The 15,075-nt window shown below is 40.7% G+C and overlaps 1 protein-coding gene across 9 annotated transcripts in view; it reads right to left on the bottom strand.

Annotated features, from left to right (window-relative positions):
• Positions 1-2,248, bottom strand: part of AHI1 (Abelson helper integration site 1) — a 210,286-nt gene extending 208,038 nt beyond the window's left edge. For 3 of the 9 annotated variants that reach the window (XR_451825.2, XM_007190905.2, XM_057527851.1), the window contains exons 1-2: positions 2,079-2,247; positions 1,636-1,698 (exon numbers count right to left, since the gene is read on the bottom strand). The gene's annotated coding sequence lies outside the window, so the exon portion shown is untranslated. Of the gene's footprint in view, positions 1-1,635; positions 1,699-2,078 lie in introns of all 9 variants that reach the window. The other 6 variants (XM_057527846.1, XM_057527848.1, XM_057527849.1 and 3 more) reach the window with 3 other exon arrangements.
• Positions 2,249-15,075: the final 12,827 nt, after the last annotated feature.

Genomic DNA, 15,075 nt, shown 5'->3' with positions numbered 1-15,075 from the left:
CTAAGCCACCCCTCGGCCCAGCCCACAAATCTGGCCCCAACCTCTCCCCATTTAAGGAACCAGCTCTGCCCCACAGCCCGACCCACCACCCCGTTTCCCGTTCTCACTCCCTCGTGAAACAACAGAAGTCCCAATAAAGCCTCGCCTAAACTTCTTGTCTGGCCTCGCATCAATTTCTATTGATTAAAGAGTCCAAGGACCCAGGTCAGTATCAGTATCTTCTCTAGGGAGCTCGCTAACTTTGAGGGGTTAGAGACAGTCTCCATAAATAAACAAGATTCTGAAGATGGTTTTAAAAACTTTTGGGATTTGAATTTCTTTCTAATGTATATTTTTAAAATTTCCCAGAGTCCTCATAACAAGCAATCTTCTTCCTGAAAGCCCAAGTAGTAACAGCAATCGTTAAATATGTCTCCTCTGTGCTCCCACAGTGCCTTGATCTTCATACCTCCTACCTAGGCCCTGAATTTTCACTCTGGTAAAATCTTCTGTGACCGCCCCCCACCAAACTGCTAGCTTGTGGAGGGCTAGGCCTGTGCTCTCTTCATCTATATATCCCATTTTAAAAGGGGGGGGGCAGTAATAATGGTTCTAGGGTCAAAATGAGTCAGGCTTAAGCTTTCTTTTTTTTTTTTTTTGGCCTGGGAAATTAAAATGGCACCTACTTTATAGTAAGGAGAAAAGGAAATACTGAAAAGCAAAGTTATCAGCACAGTGGCTGGCCCATTACTTTATGTCCATTATTATAGTATTAAAAATAAACAATTATGCGATAGACAAAACATATTAAATTATGTATTTACGTTATTTACTACTATTTAGTAGTCTAATGTACAATCCAATTAGTAAACAATAATATTAATTTAATGATAAACATAGCAAATACATTACAGGAATAATCATCTCTAAATGGTAATGTGTACTATAGCAAATACATTATAGAATGACTAATATTTGATAAGTAAGATCATCAGCAAAAATTAAGGTCAAACTTAAAATGACATCTGTGAATCTCATATACGTCATTACATTTAAAAGCTTCTCCCTCACAAACCCTTTTACAGGACCTGCTAAGAGATACAAAATAGGGAAATTAACTGCATTACATTTCATCTCATTTTGTTTTCTCTAAATGCCTGATTATCAGCCAATAAATGACTAAAGATCAAGGGAGGAAAAAGCAGAGGCTTGGATGATTCGCTCCTTAACCGAATTTTACAGCACGGGATAAAAGGAAACAAAACCCGTATATATAATTCAACTAATAAATCAGAATAGTCTCCATAAATATATAAGATTCTAAATACGATTTTTAAAACTTTTGGTATTTGAACTTCTTTCAAATATATATATTTTTAATTTCTCAGAGTGCTCATAATAAGCAATCTTCTTCCAGAACGCCCAAGAAGTAACAGCAATCGTAAACGCAACAGGTGGAAAAACTGTTAGCATCCTTTTCTCAAAAGAAGGAGAAGCCATATGTTCAGTCAGTAGATGTTTTCACAGTAATACGAAAATGTAGCACAGCCATTTGGCAGGGATACCTAAATAGTAAACGCTTTCTTCTATTTGTATACATATCGAAACGACCCTGTTAATGTAACTATACTCTTAGAAACGTAACACTTCGATCACCTTTTCTCAGATGTTATTAAGAAGGTATTTCACGGGTTCAAGATTCAGCACCAGGTTGACACCCTAAAAGGAAATAAACGTATGTACTTAGTGCGCATCTGATTTAAACGCTGTTAAACCAGAATCGGGAATAGGAAAGGCAAAGATTGCATTCACTCTTCCACGACACCACGCTCAGAGTTCCGGAAAAAAGGAGCCCAGGAAAGGGAGATGAAAAGTAAGTACGAAGAGGTAACTCTCAGAAACCCCATCCCTCCACTCTGCCGCGCTGGTCGGGTCAGACTGCAGTGGTGCAGGGCAGCCCTCGCCTGGCCTCCCCGGCCCGCCGCCCCCGCGCCTTAGGACCCGACCAGCCCTCCACGCCACTGTCCCCGGAGAGGGCCAGGGCAGGCCGAGCGCCCGAGCCCGGGCTCCCGCCACCAGCAGGCCTGCAGGGTACTCACGGAGAAGAGGGCGCAGACCTGCCCACAGAGGGTCCCGCCGGAGCTGACGCCGGGACCGTGCGGGGTGGGGCTGAGAGCTAGGCGGCCGCGCTACCACCCCCGCCGCCGGCCACCCGGGCTCTGAGCACCCTCTGGGTGCCGCAGTGCGGGCAGCGCGCCGCCAGCTGACGTCAGTGCCTGCCTACGCCGCCGTCCCCATGACAACCGATGCGGCGCCGACTCACCGCCTGGACCTAGGCCGGACCTAGGCCGGGCCTCGGCGCCACTCCGCGGCCCCGCCCCCCTCCGCGGCCCCGCCCCCTCCCACGGCCCCGCCCCCGCGCCACCTAAGCCTGGGCCCCAAGGCGCTGCAGTGCGGCGTCTGCGGAGCGGAGGGTGCGCGCGCTCGCGCGCGCACGCACGCCCGCGGGCCCTCAGGCTGCGGCCGGGCACGCGCTCCGGGGCCGAGCGGCGGACTCCTCGCGCTCGCGCGGGAAGCTCCAGGCCGCCGCCCTCCAAGGAGAAAGAATACGCTCCCTCTTGAGCGGGAAGGGACCATGGAAATGCTCAGGTGCTTCTCGGAGCCTGCTCATGTCCCCACTGTCGCCCCGAAGAAGCGCTCTGCTCCTCAGAACTATAGCCAGCGCTGGGAAAAACGGGAGGTGGCAAAGCGAGATTGAGGCTGTGATGGAACCCGCCAAGGCTAGGAACTATGAATGAGGCAAAGAAACACTCTCGTCACACCCCAGGCGATCGCGCCCACGAAGTGAAACCTCCTTTTAAGCGTGGAGAATGCAGAGTTGTACTACAGACCAAATCTTAAGGAAAAAATTATCCACGATTCATGTGGTGCTGAGTTATCTCACTATGTGTTTAAAGCAGAACAGCAACCCCCCAAAAGTCATCTTTTGCTACACCCAGTGCCCCCTCCCACGTTCTGATTTTTGCCACAGCGCCATCTTTAGCTTTGAGTCACCAGGGATGGAAAAATACTAGTCAAGTCACTCCTGGACTCTTGAATTTTCTGCAGTTGTAGTCACACACTAAAACCTGTTGCTTCGTTTGTACGGTAAGAGCATTATGCATATTTCTTTGGAGGCCTGCTTTTCCATTCCTATTAGCATCACCACACCCTACAAAGCATATCTCATTTGTTTCTCCAAATCCTGTGAGAAATTTCTCAAGTCAGTGAGAAATACTACCAATCCAATGGATGTTCATCTTTCCACTTAAAATCTAATTCTCTTTCTGGATCTCTGTCTTGGTTTTATCCTCCCAGTGTTCTAGTTAAATGCCTGTAGACCAACCTAAATGCCTCTTAACATCAAATTAGGTCCATTCTACCTTTTTAACACCCCCCAGGGTATAGTCTGTCCATCTTAACTCTACTGCCTCCTGCCAAGTTTCATCACTTCTCACAGGGATTATTGTGAGATGGCCTCTTTACCAGTCTCTTGACTCCAGTTTTGATCACTGAATTCCATTCTGCACACTGCTACCAGAATGACCTCACTAAAAATGTAAATCTGATAATACCACTCTCCTGAAAATTATTCAAAGATGATCTGTAGGAGAAAGTCGAGTTACTTTGCCTAGGATACAAGACACTCCATCTCCCTGGCTAGTTTCATCTCTCATTGCATTGTTTCAATTTTATGCTTTAGCAATATTGAATTACGTTTACCATGCAAAACAATCCATACCCTTTCATGCCCCAGTTCTTGCATATTGTCCCCTCTCCCTGAAGAATCCTTCCTTGTAAACTCCTGCTTCTCCATGTCTCAGCCCAAATGTTGTCCATCCTTTGAATCTTAACCAGGTTGACTGATTTCACCAGACAGACATTCCTGCTATATATCTTGTTATACTTTGGATACTGATTCTGTAAGTTATATTTTAATTGTTTGCATTATACCTTAACTTTCCAAGCCCCAGTATCTACCACAGTACATATCAAGTAGTTGGTACTTCATAAACATTTGTTGAATGGATAATAGATGACATATATTGGCTTTACATTGTAGGTGCTTTACGTACTTTTCATCTGTCCTCACAACTGTGACGTAAGGACCCACTTTACAAAGAGAGGTTATAACTCTAGCTGCTCGTTATTAGGCATTTTAATAGCACATTCCCCAGTCTATCAGACTGGCTGAGATGTACACCTGCTATCGTCTCTTGCCTGGACCTTACAATAGCTTACAGAGGTATGCGTGTATATGTGTGTGGGGGAGGTGTGTGGTCAGGGAATGTTTCATAGCAGAAGTGACATTTAAGTAAAGACCTAAACAATGTGTAGAGTTGTCCAGGCTGGGAAGGGTTTCTGGGTAGAAAAAAATGGAGTATAATCCTCACTAAAAGTAAGCTTGGCATAATCCAAGAACCAGCATGGCTTACTGAAATGTTGAGAATGAGACTGGGGGCTTTTGGAGGAAGTAAGACAAGAGAGGTAAGCAAGTTATGAAGAGACCCAGACAATATATTGTGAGGTCAGTGGGGTACCATTGAAGGGTTTTAACCATGGAGTAAATGGTCAACTTTTCATTTCAGAAAGATAACTCTGACTGTAGTGTAGAAACATGGATGGGAAGAAAGCAAATATAGATCCAGGAATATCAGTTAGGATGCTGTTGTTTTAGACCAGACCATGTAAGAGATGATGGTGGTATGGGCAAGGCTAGGAGTGGTCAGAACGGACGGAAGTGTATCAGTTCAAGAGATTTGGGGAGGTAGAAAATGTTAGGACTTGGTGATTGATTGGATGGAGGAATGAGTGATAGGAAAGAATAGAAAATGATAAACAGCTTCTTCCCTTGCCAGGTGAAGAGGTGGCAAGCATGTCAGGGCCACAATGGTTACATGAAATGGGAGTGAGGAAATAAGTATATATATTGAGGCTAATGGGAGCCAAGTGTCTCTGACAGAGAAGGGAGTTACAAATAGGAAAAAAAGGAATTCCAGAATGACTTCTGTGGTAGTATTGGATTGGAATTGGTTAAGTCAGTGTGAACTCACAGTTTTCAATATATATATAAACACATACAGAAGTAAGTATAGATAAAAGTATTTGCATACTTGTGTGTATGTGTGTCTCCTGTCTATCTATCTATCTATCTCTCTATCTATTTATCTATCTCTCCCCTCGCTCTCTGCTCAAAAGGTCTAAGAGCATGATATCCTAGAAGCAGTGAGCACATAGAACCTAGATCTTGGTTTCTAAACACCATTCTCCACTAAAAGGGACTAGAGATGCTGGAGAAATGGCTGATTCAGAGCAGGAGTATGGCAAGTATAACATGACCCTGGAAAACCTTTTGGCACCAGAAATTAAAGAAGCTCTCACAGAATGATGGAACATATCAAGGGGACAAAGAAGTCAGCTTGAAGGGGCCCCCATTAGCCACATCTGGGTCAATCTGAGCATCACTATAATAATGTTAATAAATTATGATCCGCTGAATAAAATAAGAATACTTGAGTCCATGCTGACATAAATACATGAATTTTTTAAAATGGGGATAAAGAAAAGCTCTTCCTTACATTAGACTGCCAACTAATAAATGTAGAGAGAATGATATAGGTAGAAACATCACCATTTGGCAACCATTATAGTAAAAACTGATTCAGGCAAGAATCATCAATGTATGCTAAAACTAGAGGGTGAGAGTTTTAAAAGATTCTACACACACATATATATGTATATGTATATGGTAAGAAACCTTAGAATACACTTTTTTGATATTCCTGCCAAAAAATGCATAGCCTGAATCTAATCATGAAGAAAGATAAGACAACCCCGAACTGAGGGACATTCTACAAAATCATAGACCTGTACTCTTCAAAAGTGTCAAGGTCATGAAAGACAAAGGAACGTCTAAAGAACATTTTCGGTTTGTAACAGACTAAAGAGACATGACAGTTAAATGGACCATATGATTCTGAACTGGATCTTTTTGCTATAAAGGATATTACTGGGACAGTTGACAAAGTGTGTATGGGGGTCTGTGGACTAGATGGTAGTAATTTAACAATATCAATTTCCTGATTTTGATGACTATATTCTGGTAATGTAAGAGATACCTTCATTTCTAGAAAATACACACTGAAGAGTTTAAAGGTCATGAAGCTTCATGTTTACAATTTACTTAAATGGTTCAGAAAAAAGCATATATAAAAATATAAGTAAATAAAAATATAAATAATATACATACAGAGAGAGAACAATGAAGCAAATGTAATATATCAACAATCGGAGAATTTGGGCAAAGGTGTTCTTTATACTATTCTTGCAATTTTTTTTTCTGCAAGTTTAACAGTATTTTAAAATTATAGAAAACGGTTTTAATGTACTGAGGTTTCTGGCTTAGGTACCTAGATGGAGAATGGCTAATTAATTAACAATGAAAGGCAGGAAGAGCAGGTATGGAGGAAAAGATGTTTGTTTTCAGTAGGATATATCCAGTAGGCATTTGACTATGTAATTAACATATTCATGAGCCCCATTCACACTGGAGAAAGCTAATATGCTGCTTTCACTTCCATTAACCAAGAGTGCAAGACTGAGGACACTCTACTAGTACTAGGAGAGGCAAACAATTGAGTAGTAGTGGTGGTAATTCTCATAAAATTGGCTAATCATTCATGAAAATAGATTTAGGGTATTCAAAACATTAAGTAAATATAAGTAGTGAATTTATTGAATAAAACAAAAATATGGTTGATATACAAAATATTTATCCCCAGTACAGGATTCCATTAAACCAGTCAGAACAGATATTGGCCTTACTGCTTATATTAGTTTGCTAGGGCTGCCATGCAAAGTACCACAGACGGGGTGGCTTAAACAACAGGAATTTATTTTCTCACAGTTCTGGAGGTTAGAAGTCCAAGATTAAGGTGTTAGCAAGGTGTTGGTTTCTTCTTAGGCCTCTCTCCTTGGTGTGTAGATGGCTGCCTTCTCCCTGAGGCTTCACATAGTCTTCCCTCTGTACCAGTGTGTGTCCTAATCTCCTCTTCTTAGGACGTCAGTCATACTGGATTAGGGCCCACCCTAATGACCTAATTTTAATTTACTTATTTCTTTAAAGACTTTATCTCCCAAAATAGTCACATTCTGAGGTTCTAGGGGTTGGGATTTTAACATATGAATTTTGGAGGGTTAACTTAGCCCATAACACTGCTGGAGAAGGATTCTGGAAGCTTAATAGAATGCAGTGATGGTACCTTGTTTGGATTCTCATTCAAAACTAACTTTATAAAGACATGTCTTAGGCAATCCCAGATTTTTCAGTATGGGCTAAGTATTATACAATATTAAGGAATTTTTGTTTTAGATGAAAAAATGGTATTGTGATAATATAAGAATGTGATCATTTTAAGTCTATACAGTAAAATGACAAGATGTTTGAGATTTGCTTTAAAATATTCCAGAAAAAAAAAAAAAAACAGGTGGGGGACAGATGACACATATATATCTAAATTTTAATGGCTGTTGAAGCTGGCTGATAAGTACCTGGTATTTTATTATACTTTTTCTTTGTGTGTTTGGAAATTTACATAGTAAACAGGAAAAACAAAAGTAAGAAAAACTCACGTTACAGAGAGTTTAAAAGACATAGCATCAAGGAAAAAGGAAAAAATAAGCGGTACCATTCCCAAAGACTCTCAGTTAACTTTTTTGGATTTTTTTTTTCAGTCTGTTTTCCATGCATATTCTAATTTTGGTCATATCATATGTAAGCTGTTTGTTTCTGCTTTCTTGAATTAACATTATGTTATACCTTTCCATGCAATTATACATGCCATATAAACATCATTAAAATTCTAACTTTGTTAATAATGTTCATATGTGCTTACAGTAAAAATTCAAACAATCATCCAGATGTTTATAATGTGGAAACTGAAAGTCTGCCATATGTAAATCACTGGCAGTAGTCTTTTATACATTCTTCCAGACTTTCTTTCACATATATACTAAATATACTAAACTATAAAGACAACTTCATACTATCGATTTTGTCCTGCCACATCGTTTTTGTGTTTATCATGTATTATTATTCCAGAGGGCTTTTTTTTTTTTTTTTTTCTGCACAAAGTGTAAAGGGTTTTTTTTAATTATGTGTAACACAAAGTTACCAGAGGGCTTTTTATGTCAGTAATATACATCTATTTCATTCATTTTAATGATTCATACTATGTTATTTTGACTCCAAAGTTTCTTTATCAATTATAATAAAAGTGCCAAATATGGTGGGTTTTTAAAACGAAGAGAATTTTCATTTAAGTCTTTCACATTATTATTAGGTTTATTCCTCAGTATTTTATATAATTTTAGTGCTTTTTAAAAAATTTATTTATTTTTTATTTTATTTATTTTTTTGGCTGCATTGGGTCTTCGTTGCTGCGCGCGGGCTTTCTCTAGTTGCGGCGAGCGGGGACTACTCTTCATTGCGGTGCGTGGGCTTCTCACTGCGGTGGCTTCTCGTTGCGGAGCACGGGCTTTAGGCGTGCGGGCTTCAGTAGCTGTGGTATGTGGGCTCACTGGTTGCAGCATGCAGGTTCAGTAGCTGTGGCGCACGGGCTTAGTTGATCCGCGGCATGTGGGATCTTCCCGGACCAGGGCTCGAACCCGTGTCGCCTGCATCGGCAGGCAGATTCTTAACCACTGTGCCACCAGGGAAGTCCTTAGTGCTATTTTTAATGCAGTAAATTCTCTTAGTATATTTTCTGACTGGTGATTGCACATTTTCCTGCTTTTCCTCCTCCTAAGTTACCTTTGCTAGTTTTTGCTTATCTTCTTTACCTCTTGATATTGGAACATCCCAGAGCTAAGCTCTTGGACCTCTACTCTATACTTACTCCTTTGGTGATTTCTTCTAGATTGTAAAACCCCGTGGTCAGACAGACTACTCCGAAAGATATCTCCCCAGCCCATGCTTCTCTCCTGAACTTCAGACTCATGTATCCAAATTCATGCTAGATATCGCTATTTAGATGTCTAATAGTATCTGAAACTTATCTTTTCTGACACTGAACTCCTAATCTTCCACCTCCTCAGACAAACCCCACTTGAAGCTTTCTCCATCTCACATAATGGCAACTCCATTTTTTTCCAGTTACTCAAGCCAAACACCAAACACCTTGGAGTAGTCTTTGACCTTTCTCCTTTTCTTATAACCCATATGCAACCTATCAGGTTAGTATAGATTTAAATCCAAATCCCATGTAAGAAAGGCCACATTTATAATTCAAAGGGGAGATTTTTTTTTTCTCTACCCAAATTTTAGCCTAGACATTCAAGCCTCCTTGTCTCCCTTTGCTAGTGTAGTCTTTTGAGGATTCCAGTTTTATGCAAAGATCTTAGTTCCTATGCTGAACAAGGCCTCATCTCCTGTGTCTTGGGAGGCCATTACATTCTCGGACTACATTCAGGGTATCAGCAAATGCCTCGACGTTAGACACATCTTCAGTGCCTGCTTACCACACTTGTTTCAGTTCTCTCTTCTCTTTGGGCCCTTGAGAATTTCATTTGCTTTTCAATGAGTTCAATGATGCAATTTAGTCAGCATTTCTAGCTGATTTTCAGAAGTTTTTTTTTTTTTTCACAGAATATCTCTTTGACATATTGGGTAAAAAGGAATTCCTTCTCTCTCAACTCTTAATACATGTTGCAGGGAATTGTATGAGTTAATAGTAATTACCTTGTAATAGTGATTGTCATTCAAGCTTAGCAGATGACTTGCTGAAGGAATTGAGCCTTCTTTATAAACTTTCTGTAGGGTGGCATGCTAAGAAAACTTGATGAACCTGTAGATATGGGTTAGGTCAGAATTCACTGAGCTTCCCACAGTGTATAAAGCTATTTATAGATTTGTTGTCTACATATGAATACCATTTTATTAGGAGAATGTTTTGATTTGGGTCTCAGAGGGCCGCATGAAAAACAAACTGCTGCAGAGACTAAGGAAAGAAAAAGAAAAAAAAAAATTCAGCATGCACTGAATCCAGGTCTCTACAGCGGTGAGCACTAGATGGCAACAAATCGATATGTATCATTACTTGTGCCTAAAAGATCCCAGTTTAAAGATATGTAAGGCCTTAGGCACCCACTTCTTATCCAAACCACTTAATTTACTAATGTTTAATCTACTACTAGTTTGAATTTGTAAGAGTTGATGAGATGCATTTAACACTAGGGCTGAAAATATAGTCTCTAGATTAATAAATACAGTAGAGAATGGTGCTTATACTACCAGAGTCTTTTTATCAACACTTACAAGAGTCCAGAGCCCTTTCCTGTCATTAAAGATCACTCTCTAAGCTTATCTTTCATCTATGACCAGAGACCCTCTGGTTGGACAAAAGGCACCTTTTGGACACTCATTCCTCTTCCTGAGTTGTAAGACCTCTTGTGATTGCTAATGCTTAAAATTTCATCTTATTGTTCAAATGGTATCTATTTAGTAGATTGAAAACTAGCTTCATTTCTCTTATGAAGTGTGAAAAGAGGGGTTTCCCAAGCCCTGCTATGACTAATTACCAGGCCTCCTCTGAGGGACTCAGGTCAGATATCTCTACCGCAAGTGAGAAGGGACTTTCCTTGTTTTCAGATGTAAGATTATCTTGGTATACTTAGTATGTAAAATTTTTAAATACAGAATTTAGCTTCATGATGCTATTCTTCTCTCCTTATCTAAGATAATTTATAATTTTATGTGTAGGGGAGCAAAATTTGCCATCCCAAAATGTCTTTTTGGCTTGGGGATTAGTTCAAGCTGAAAATAATCAAGGCCCTAAAGACTCAGGAAGAACCCTTAACTTTCCCCCAACAGCCTAAAAAAATTTCGATGGGGGGCCTGTCCCAGCGTTCACCAGACACATCCGCCAAGAGTGTGGACTAGGCGTGGTGAGGGAGACTCAGGCTGGGCTTAGAGATCAGAGTTCACTCTGGGTCCCATGTTTGCCGAACATTTGCTTTTCCATCTCCATGTCAATTGCCTTCCTCCCCTTTGAAGTCCCAAGACACTATCCCCAACATCCTGTTTTGTCTTAAGCTGAAGATGGTATTTAAAGTGAGGGCTTTTGGCCATTTTGGTAAGTTACTCAGTTCTCCTGGGTCTCTCCCCTGTATACATGTTATTAAACTTTTGTTTGATTTCATCCTGGCAATCTGTCTATGTGAATTTAATTCTTGGACCAGCCAGCAGAACCTAGAAGGGTAGAGGAAAATTTCTTCCTCCCCAACATATGTCTTTTAAAATGCTTAGAACAAATTATTATTAATGTGTTAATAGTACAGAAAGACTTGTAAGGGAAAATGACAAATCCCTGGTTCACCACTTCCTTCCCAAAGTGCTGCCCTTGAGAGTAAACTGCTTTAAACATTTTCTGTATTTTTTTTTCTTCCAGTGATTACCTCTCTATCTGTTATCACCATTTCTTATTTATTTATTTATTTATTTATTTTTGGTTGTGCTGGGTCTTCGGTTCGTGCGAGGGCTTTCTCTAGTTGCGGCAAGTGGGGGCCACTCTTCATCGCGGTGCGGGGACCGCTCTTCATCGCGGTGCGCGGGCCTTTCACTATCGCGGCCCCTCCCGTTGCGGGGCACAGGCTCCAGACGCGCAGGCTCAGCAGTTGTGGCTCACGGGCCCAGTTGCTCCGCGGCATGTGGGATCTTCCCAGACCAGGGCTCGAACCCGTGTCTCCTGCATTAGCAGGCAGATTCTCAACCACTGCGCCACCAGGGAAGCCCTATCACCATTTCTTAATTTGTGAGTTTTAAATATTACCTTAATCTACTGCTAAGAGACAATTTAACTCGTTTGCCTCACCTTCTACCTTCCTTAACCATCTTTTCCCAATAAGTCATATAAGGAGACAGTAGAGTATAATAGATAAGAGCACACACTCTGGAATCCCACTTCTGCCATTTCCAGCTGTGTGACCTTAGGCAAGTTACTCAATCTCTCTGCACCTTTTTCCTCATCTGTAAAATGGGGAAAATCATAGTCCATTCCTCAGAATAACTATTTATTATGAGAATAAATGGATCAATACATCTAAAACAGTAAGCAAGTGTTACTGTTATTATATTTAATTCCTTTTTTGGTTATCTTTGTAAGTTTAAATAATATACATATTCCTTTTTGGTCACGCCGCAGCTTGTGGGATCTTAGTTCCGTGACCAGGAATTGAATCCGGGTGAAAGCACAGAGTCCTAACCACTGGACCGCCAGGGAATTCCCCATATCCCTTTATTTTTGATCAACTATGTATGTATCTCGTTACCACATCTTTTAAGATGAAGATACTGGCACCCTTACACTTCCCTTTCACCGCCTCCCCCCTTCCACACCTCAATCTCACCTCCCATATTTTCCATCTTTTAACTGGATGTTCTGTTTTCTGGGACATTTACTCAGTTTTATTTTCTAACCATCTATTGAAAATTTTACTTTACTCTAATTTTACTCTAAAATCTGAGAGTTTTACCTGATCTCTAGTATTTATTTTTATTTGATTTTAAATATTAAAAACCTTACTGACTATTGTGTTAGTTAGGGTCTGGTCAGGGGACAAAAATTACCACACCAGTAATTTGAATTGAGAAAATAATTGTGAACTAAGTAAATTGTGAACTAAGTAAAAGATGTATTCACCACTAAAATGGGTAAAAGAGAACTCTAAGGTATACAGAGGTAGTACCTGCAGAGAGCTACTACTACTCCCAAAGTTGAGGGAATAGTGAATTAGGAAGGAACTTGGAACCTCCAGAGGAGGAGGTCCAGAGGCGGAGATTCAACTTCTGAGGACAGGGCGTGGTTGCCACGCGGGCACACAGCAGGACCTCTGCAGGACCGTAAGAGAAAAGGAACATCAGCACAGAAAGCACCTTCCCTTCCGTCCCTACAGTGCCCTCACAGAGCTCTCTATCGGCAGATCCTACATCTAGCAGCGAGCCAAGCCCAAACGTTGACAGCAGAGTCCACTTTGAGTATCACAAGCAGGGAAAAGAAGGATGAGTTTGGAGTGAGAGGCAATACATTAGTAACTGGCATAATTATCTCTGAATATATTCGATAAACAGACTGCCTTCCTTTTTTTCGTTCTCTCCTGTTCCTTGAATTATTTCAGCTTTCTCTGTGGACTTTTTTCCCCTGTTTATTTCTGGCCTCTCTTTAATTCCAGAACCTTTAAAAACGGCTACGGTACATTCATTCTTTGTTATCTGTTAAAATAAGGCAATGAGTGCTCTATGGTTGTGGGCTGGGCTTACCAACTGATCAACCTTGCTTTAGGGTGTTTGGCTGGGGAATGGCCACATCAGCTGCCCTGCTTCTCTCGACAGTGCAATTTCTATAGAGAAGAATGCCTGGCTGCTGGGCATTCCCCCTGTTGGAATGAAGGAGTGGTGGGAGGGACAATTATAATTTATACTCACTTTATATTAATTCCCCCATTTTAACTCCACATTCCACTCCTTGCTTCCAACTGCTGTTTTCTAAGCTTCTCTGTATTTCTGCAAGGCCAATTTTCTCAGCTTCCTTAGAAACCACTTGCACTGATTTCTTGTGGCTGCCATGATAAATTAACACCGACTTGGTAGTTTTAAACAACAGACCTTTATTTACTTCTGGAGGCCAGAAGTCCAAAATCAAGGTGTCAGCAGGGCCCCAGTCCCTCAGAGACTCTGAGGAGAATCTGTTCCTGGCCTTATGCCGTTTCTGGTGGCTGTTGGCATTCCTTGGCTTGTAGCCACGTCACTGCAGTCTCTGCTCCTGCCTTCACATGGCCTTCTTCTCTCTGTGTAATCTCCCTTTGCTGCATGCTCATAAGGATGCTTGTCCTCGGATTTAGGGCCCACCAAGAAAATCCAGGACGATCTCCTCATCACAAGATCATTAACTTAATTACATCTCAAAGACCCCTTTTCCAAATAAGGTAACATTCACAAGTTCTGGAGATTAGGACATGGACATATCTTTTGAGGGACCACCATTCAACTCACTATACCACTCTTCTACCTGGTACTCTCTTTAAGAAATTTGATGACATTTCTTGTCTGCTGATGACCTACTTTCTGACTTCTTTATTGATTTTGTGTACATATTCATATATAGTATATATCAATATACGTGTTTGTGTGGTATGGGTGTTTTCTTTGTTACCACGTCCTGGATTATTAGGAAGAAGAGGTGATAAATGTGTGTGGTCAGTTCATAATGTTGACTTTGGCATATATAATTTATTTCAGAAAAATTTTTATTAGGTAGTCTCTGTATAAAATCAAATTAAGGTAAAGTCTGGGACATACTGAACAAATAAGCCTGTTCATGTAAAAAAGTTCAATCAATTGTTTGTTTCTCTCTCTCTCTGTCTGTCTCAATCTTTTTCAGCCTCTTCCATCATGACTCCCCAAATATTCAAATCCTTCATGTTTCCAATAAGCATTCAGCAGTTTATCTAACACCTCCCATTTAAGATAGGAACCAAATAATAAAAAGGAAATGTTATTACCTTATGCAAAGCTAATCATTATTAGCTAGATATTTTTCTAGCTGTTTTTTTTTTGTGGGGGGGGGGCACGCTGTGCGGCATATGGGATCCTAATTCCCCGACCAGGGATCAAACCCATGCCCGCCTGCAGTGCAAGCACAGAGTCTTAACCACTGGACCACCAGGGAAGTCCTTAGCTGTTATTTTTAAAAAATATTTTCAGTTCTTTCTCATGATTATGACTGCAGTTTTCTTTCTGACTACTGATAGCAATAGGTGGCATATATGCTGCCCACATCAACTTTGCTGTTGGCCAGGATCACTAATAGTCATATCATTTGTTCTCAATAAGCCTGGACACAGTTTCAGAATTGTTTTCAATGCAGTATTCCTGCAGTCATTACTTATTTATTGGAGCTGGCATGTAAGTTGAAAATTGTTTGCCATCTCTGCTCTAAACTCTCTACAGATCTCACGACTTTTATAATTTATCACTGTAGATCACTCCCAGTGTTATAATTT

The sequence above is a fragment of the Balaenoptera acutorostrata genome, chromosome 14, assembly GCF_949987535.1.
Source record: "Balaenoptera acutorostrata chromosome 14, mBalAcu1.1, whole genome shotgun sequence".
NCBI classification, from domain to species: domain Eukaryota; kingdom Metazoa; phylum Chordata; class Mammalia; order Artiodactyla; family Balaenopteridae; genus Balaenoptera; species Balaenoptera acutorostrata.
Note: the sequence above shows the minus strand (reverse complement) of the source record. Positions and strands in the feature narration are given on the sequence as shown.